The 6,698-nt window shown below is 50.0% G+C and overlaps 1 protein-coding gene across 4 annotated transcripts in view; it reads left to right on the top strand.

Moving 5' to 3' along the window:
• Window positions 1-1,020: 1,020 nt before the first annotated feature.
• Window positions 1,021-6,698, top strand: part of TTLL1 (tubulin tyrosine ligase like 1) — a 45,434-nt gene continuing 39,756 nt past the window's right edge. For 3 of the 4 annotated variants that reach the window (XM_030915782.1, XM_030915780.1, XM_030915781.1), the window contains exon 1: window positions 1,053-1,182. The gene's annotated coding sequence lies outside the window, so the exon portion shown is untranslated. Of the gene's footprint in view, window positions 1,183-6,698 lie in introns of all 4 variants that reach the window. The other variant, XM_010371370.2, reaches the window with a different exon arrangement.

The raw sequence follows: 6,698 nt of genomic DNA, 5'->3' as shown, positions 1-6,698 counted from the left end.
GGCATGATCTTGTCTCACTGCAACCTCCCAGTCCCTGGTTCAAGCGATTCTCCTGCCTCAACCTTCCAAGTAGCTGGTATTACAGGCATGCTCCATCACACCCGGCTAATTGTGTATTTTTAGTAGAGACAGGGTTTCACCTTGTTGGTCAGGCTGCTCTCCAACTCCTGACTTCAGGTCATCCACCCACGACAGCCTCCCAAAGTGCTGGGATTACAGGCTTAAGCCACCGCACCCTGCCCTCCAGTGCTCTTTTATAGCTGAGCGCTGTCTGGGATACATGCTTTTATTATGAATCAATTAAACAAGTATTTGAGCAACTACCGTATGCTATGTCAACTACATTCCTTTTATTTATTTATTTTTTATATAGTCTTCCCAACAACCTTTCAATGTAGGTTTTATCTCCAATTTACAGACAAGGAAACTGAGGTTCAGAGAAACGAAGTGATCTGCCTAAGCCACATAGCTAGTCGTTTTTTGGAGAGGGATTCAGATTCAGGTCCAGTTTCAGTTTTAAGGTCCTCACTGGGCCAGGTTGCCTCTTCCTAATGGAATGGGTTTACAAGATGTTTTGAGGAACCCTCAGGAAATAAGGTGTTCTTCAGTGGGCCATGTGTTGATGACTCCATGCTGGGCCCAGCATATCACGTTGTCCTTACGACCACCCTAGGAGGCGCCTGCTACCAACATCACCATTTCTTCAGATAAGGAAGCCGAGGTAGAGCGGGTAGGAGAGACTAAACAGAGGATTAAGACTGAACCTAGGATTCGGACCTAATCATCACACCGCTCTACCTTCCTTTTTAGACTTAATCCCGTGCTCCAGACCCTTCTCAATCTCCTTTCTGGGCCTCGAAGGTGTGGAAGTTGGATGGCCTGGCATTTCCTAGGATTTAAGCCCTGAGCATAGCGGGCGCCCGGGACAAGAAGCTCAGAGGAGACCCAAGTCTGACTCCGGAAGTAGTCGCCCCGCCGGCGGTCGCGTCTTGGGTTGCCAGGGCGCCGCCCTGGAAGTAGAGTGCGGCGCGGCGCGGGGCGGGGCGGGGCGGGCCGGTGCGCCTGGCTGCTGGCTGCGTCCTCCTGCGAGCGCTGGAGAGGGGCTGGAGGCGGGGCGGGGGCGCGGCTCGAGGCATCCCTGCAGGGCGCTCCTCCGAGTCCCTCGGCGCTCCGAGCCCACAGGTGAGGTCCTGTCGCGCAGGCCGCCGCCTCCCGGGCACCGAGGGTGTGGCTGCGCGCGGGCGGGCGAGTGCGCATGGGTGAGAGAGTGTGGGCGCCTGTGTCTACGCGGCTGCGAAAATGCGGTTCAGATACTGCTCGCCGGATCCGCGTCGTCCGGGAAGCCCGCGCTAACCATGCCTTTCTCCTTCCGCTGAGTTCCTATGACTTACCTCGTGCTGTCCGATTGTTGTTATTGCATCATTATGTTTATTATTTGTTATCCCAGACTTTCATTGTTCCTACACGTTTCCCATACATTTGCAATCTGTGTTGTTTCTGTTGGCATCTTTTGCAGGGCGCAGTGTACCTGTGGAGAGAACTCAGGGCAGGAGACAAGAGCCTTGTGTCTTCTCTCTAGGTGACTGGACCAAGACATTTCCCCTCTCTGATTCCCCATCAGCTAAGAGGGCAGGGCGAGGTAGTCATCCTCTCCATAGAGTAGCTGGGGCATTATAGGGGATTAATTCTGGAAGTGAAAGTATCTTATTCGTTAGCCCTTTTGGCATTTGCAAAGCAGGTTCTTTGCTCAGGAGACATTTGATGAGCACATTATGGTGCCGGGTTGTGGCGGTACAAAAAGATGGGCCCTAGTCTGCCCTCAAATTACAGATACTGGTAAGCAGTCAGTGTGGAACATGGTACTGTCATCCAGTGCGGGCGTGGAGATGGACAGTGACAATACCGCTGTGAATGAATGCACTGCTCAACGTGAAGTCATCATTGGCATTGTTATTACTTTATTTATTTATTTATTTATTTTTTAGACGGAGTCTCGCTTTGTTGCCCAGGCTGGAGTGCAGTGGCGCGACGTCGGTTCACTGCAACCTCTGCCTCTGGGGTTCAAGCGATTCTCCTGCCTCAGCCTCCCGTGTAGCTGCGATTACAGGCGCGCGCCACCATGCCTAGGTAATTTTTTAAATTTTAGTAGAGATGGGGTTTCGCCATGTTAGCCAGGCTGGTCTCGAGCTCCTGACCTCAGGTGATCTGTCCACCTAGGCCTCTCAAAGTGCTGGGATTACAAGCGTGAACCACCATGCCTGGCCATATTCTTGTTTTTTTTTGTTTTTTGAGATGGAGTCTCACTCTGTTGCCCAGGATGGAGTGCGGTGGCACAATGCTGACTCACTGCAACCACCACCTCCCAGGTTCAAGTGATTCTCCTGCATCAGCCTCCCGAGTAGCTGGAATTATAGATGTACGCCACCACGCACAACTAATTTTGTATTTTTAGTAGAGACAGGGTTTCACCATGTTAGCCAGACGGGTCTCGAACTCCTGACCTCAGGTGATCCACCTGCCTTGGCCTCCCAAAGAATCTGCATTTCTAACAAGCTCCAGGTGCTGCTGACCCATGGGCCATGCTTTGAGTAGCATTGGACTAAATGATTGTTTACAACCCAGGTGCCATGGAGAAAATAAAGTGACAATGTGGTAGAATGAGAAGGATTGAGATTGAGTGGTTGGGGAAAGCCACTCTGAGCAGTTGACTTTTGAGAAGGGGCCAGATCTGGAGGAAGAGCAAAGGCTTGAGACAAAATGCAGCTTGTAGGGTGTCAGGAGCTGAAAGAAGGTCAGGGGCTACAGAGGGTTGGTGAGAGACAGGGACTAAGAGGTGATGGTCCAGATCTGCAGGACTGGCCTTGTAGGCCATGGAGGACCACTAGGTTTGTTTTTAGTGCAATAGGAAGCTACTGTGGGGTGGTGAGCAGGGTGACATGGTTAGTGTTGTGTGTGTCACCCATTGGTCCGCTGCTCGGTGGAAAATGGGTTGTAGTGGAGTGAGGAGAGTAGCAGGGGACAGAGTGGGGCCTGCTGCAGTTGTGCAGGAGAGAGGGGACACTATGGGAGTTGAGGATGGATTTGGAATCTTCTGGAGTGGAGCTGAACTGGTTTGCTGCTGGATCAAATAAACCATCCCTTCCTTCCCAGGCCACAGGTGAACTGTGATGTGTTGTTGAAGCCCTGTGCTGCAGGCAGGCCTTACAGCTTGTTGAATGTGTCTCCTGCGCTCCCCACCCCCGTTTGGGCTCTCAGTTTAATGTCTCTCTGTCACAGGCCTGGCACTGAGTGGCTGTCAGGGCTGTGTGGATGGATGAGAAGTTAAACCATCAATGGCCCTGACACCCAGGGTATTCGTGGGAAACCTTCTCTTTGAGCTCATGGCGATACTATGCCGTTGCCCCAGGAGCAAGACCCAGGCTGTCTTCTGAAAATAACCAGCAGCTCTCTGGTTTCAGAATGGCTTTCTGTGGTGGGCACACCTCAGGTGGTGACAGCCGCAACTCCAGTTCTGAGCTGCATTCAACATAAAAGGTCAATATGTCACTCTCTGTTTTTCCTGGTTAGGTTTTTATGATACTCAGTTTAGAAAGTGGCATAACATGGCCGGGCGTGGTGGCTCAAGCCTGTAATCCCAGCACTTTGGGAGGCCAAGGCGGGTGGATCATGAGGTCAGGAGATCGAGACCATCCTGGCTAACATGGTGAAACCCCGTCTCTACTAAAAATACAAAAAACTAGCCGGGCGTGGTGGCGGGTGCCTGTAGTCCCAGCTACTCGGGAGGCTGAGGCAGGAGAATGGTGTGAACCCGGGAGGCGGAGCTTGCAGTGAGCCGAGATCGTGCCACTGTACTCCAGCCTGGGGGACACAGCGAGACTCCGTCTCAAAAAAAAAAAAAAAAAAAAGAAAGTGGCATAACATTCAGATGCATCAATTCACGTGAACTAGGAGAGATACAACATGTTACTCAGTGCCCTTAACCCTACTTCCGTTTTTCTGTGTTAGGAGGAAGCAACAGTAAAACAATCTGATATTAGGTATTTGTTTACTTTTCTAAGGAAGAGGGCTTAATAGTGCTTAGGGTTGAGAAGGAATCACCCATTTTTCTGCACTGTGGGGCGTGGCCCGGTGGATCACTTGTCTACATACGATTTTGGAGCCCCACACCAGACCTGGCTGGCTGCGTAGCAGACATGAGAACAGATGCGAGTCAGCCCACTCCTGAGCCAGCCCACTCTGCTGCCCGGCAGAAGGCTGCTGTCTGATGTGGGAGGCATATGTAAAACAGCAGTTGCCATCTGGTATGGGAGGGAAGCATGTAGGCTGTCCGCAGGCTGCACTCTCTCCTCTTCTTTTTATTCTCTGGCCCCCATTTTCCTCATTTGTAAAATGGGGAGAATTCCTGCTGTATGAGTCTGTTCTCATGCTGCTAATAAAGACATACCCAAAACTGGGTAATTTATAAAAGGAAGAGGTTTAATTGACTCACAGTCACAATCATGGCGGAAGGTGAAGGAAGAGCAAAGGCACATCATACATGGTGGCAGGCAAGAGAGCTTGTGCAGGGGAACTCGCGTTTATGAAACCATCAAATCTCACGAGATTTATTCACTACCACGAGAACAGTAAGTGGGGAACCACTCCCATGATTCGTTTATCTCCACCTTCCCCTGCCCTTGACTCGTGGTAATTATTACAATTCAAGGTGAGATTGGGATACAGTCAAACCATATCATCTGCCTTTGGGCATCACATGAAATGATAATATGAATATAGACAGTGTAGAAGAATACTCATAAACTACCCCACCCAGTGCCTGACGCATGCTAGTGTTTAATAAGTGATACCTTTTGCCAGGCGCAGTAGTTCACACCTGTAATCCCAGCATTTTGGGAGGCCGAGGCAGGCGGATCCCGAGGTCAGGAGATCGAGACCATCCTGGCTGACACAGTGAAACCCCATCTCTATTAAAAATACAAAAAAGTAGCTGGGCATGGTGGCATGCGCCTATAGTCCCAGCTACTCAGGAGGCTGAGGCAGGAGAATCACTTGAACCCAGGAGGCGGAGGTTGCAGTGAGCCGAGATCATGCCACTGCACTCCAGCTTGGGCGACAGAGCGAGATGCTGACTCAAAAAAAACAAGTGGTAGCTTTTGTTCTTAGTGATGATATAAATATGTCATTCCTGGCCGGGCGCGGTGGCTCAAGCCTGTAATCCCAGCACTTTGGGAGGCCGAGACGGGCGGATCATGAGGTCAGGAGATTGAGACCATCCTGGCTAACATGGTGAAACTCAGTCTCTACTAAAAAGAATACAAAAAACTAGCCGGGCGAGGTGGCAGGCGCCTGTAGTCCCAGCTACTTGGGAGGCTGAGGCAGGAGAATGGCGTGAACCCGGGAGGCGGAGCTTGCAGTGAGCCCATATCGTGCCACTGCACTTCAGCCTGGGCGACAGAGTGAGACTCCGTCTCAAAAAAAAAAAATAAAAAATAAATAAATAAATAAATAAATAAATAAATATGTCATTCCTTACTCTGCAGGCATGGTTGAGCTCCGGTGCCCAGCCAGGGTCCTGGCTGGAATTACTTCAACCTAACCACCTGATGATAAGAGATTGGAAGCTTATGGTTGAAACCTAGAAAAAGCAGGTGGGGAGCCTGCAAAGAAAGAAAGAAAAAGATGTCGGCTGGGCACGGTGGCTCTGAGCCGCCTGTAATCCCAACACTTTGACAGACTGAGGCGGGTGGATCACCTGAGGTTAGGAATTCAGGACCAGCCTGGACAACATGGTGAAGCCCTGCCTCTACTAAAAATACAAAATTAGCTGGGCATCGTGGCAGGCACCTGTAATCCCAGCTACTCAGGGGGCTGAGGCAGGAGAATTGCTTAAACCCTGGGAGGCAGAGGTTGCAGTGAGCCAAGATTGCGCCACTGCATTCTAACCTGGGCAGCAGAGCTAGACTCCATCTCAAAAAAGAAAAAAAAAAAAAGATGTTTTAGACAGGAGCTCTGTTTCTATCTTACTTGGCATCCCTTTTGACGAAAATAAAAATTTAGTTTATTTTAATGCCATGATATTGTTAGGTAAATGGCTAGTAGAAAGTATGACACAAAGTAGCAATTTGGTAAACATTAGTAAATAACTAACATCAAGGAAATTAACCAAACTGCTTTGAGAGTCTCAACTTGTTAAATCTCAGTTGGCTCAGTTGATCTGTCAAGACACTTGTAGCTGACACATATCCTTTTTTCATTTTTTTTCTTGGTTAATTATATCAAGAGTTTTGCTCAGGGAAGGTGATCATATCCCCAACTCAGGAATAAATCCTAATTAGCCTAAGCCAGTTTGATATGCTCATTCCCTTGCCGTTGGGTTTTTGTTGTTGTTGTTTTTGAGATGGAGTTTGCTCTTGTTGCCCAGGCTGGGATGCAATGGTGCGATCTTGGCTCACTGCTGACTCCGCCTCCTGGGTTCAAGCAATTCTCCTACCTCAGCCTCCCGAGTAGCTGGCATTATAGGCATGCGCTACCATGCCCAGCTAATTTTGTTTTGTTTTTTTTTTTTTTGAGGCGGAGTCTCGCTCTGTCGCCCGGACTGGAGTGCAGTGGCCAGATCTCAGCTCACTGCAAGCTCCGCCTCCTGGGTTTACGCCATTCTCCTGCCTCAGCCTCCTGAGTAGCTGGGACTACAGGCGCCC

Source organism: Rhinopithecus roxellana, chromosome 13 (genome assembly GCF_007565055.1).
Source record: "Rhinopithecus roxellana isolate Shanxi Qingling chromosome 13, ASM756505v1, whole genome shotgun sequence".
Classification (NCBI taxonomy): Eukaryota; Metazoa; Chordata; class Mammalia; order Primates; family Cercopithecidae; genus Rhinopithecus; species Rhinopithecus roxellana.
This window is presented reverse-complemented; position numbering and strand designations above follow the sequence as displayed.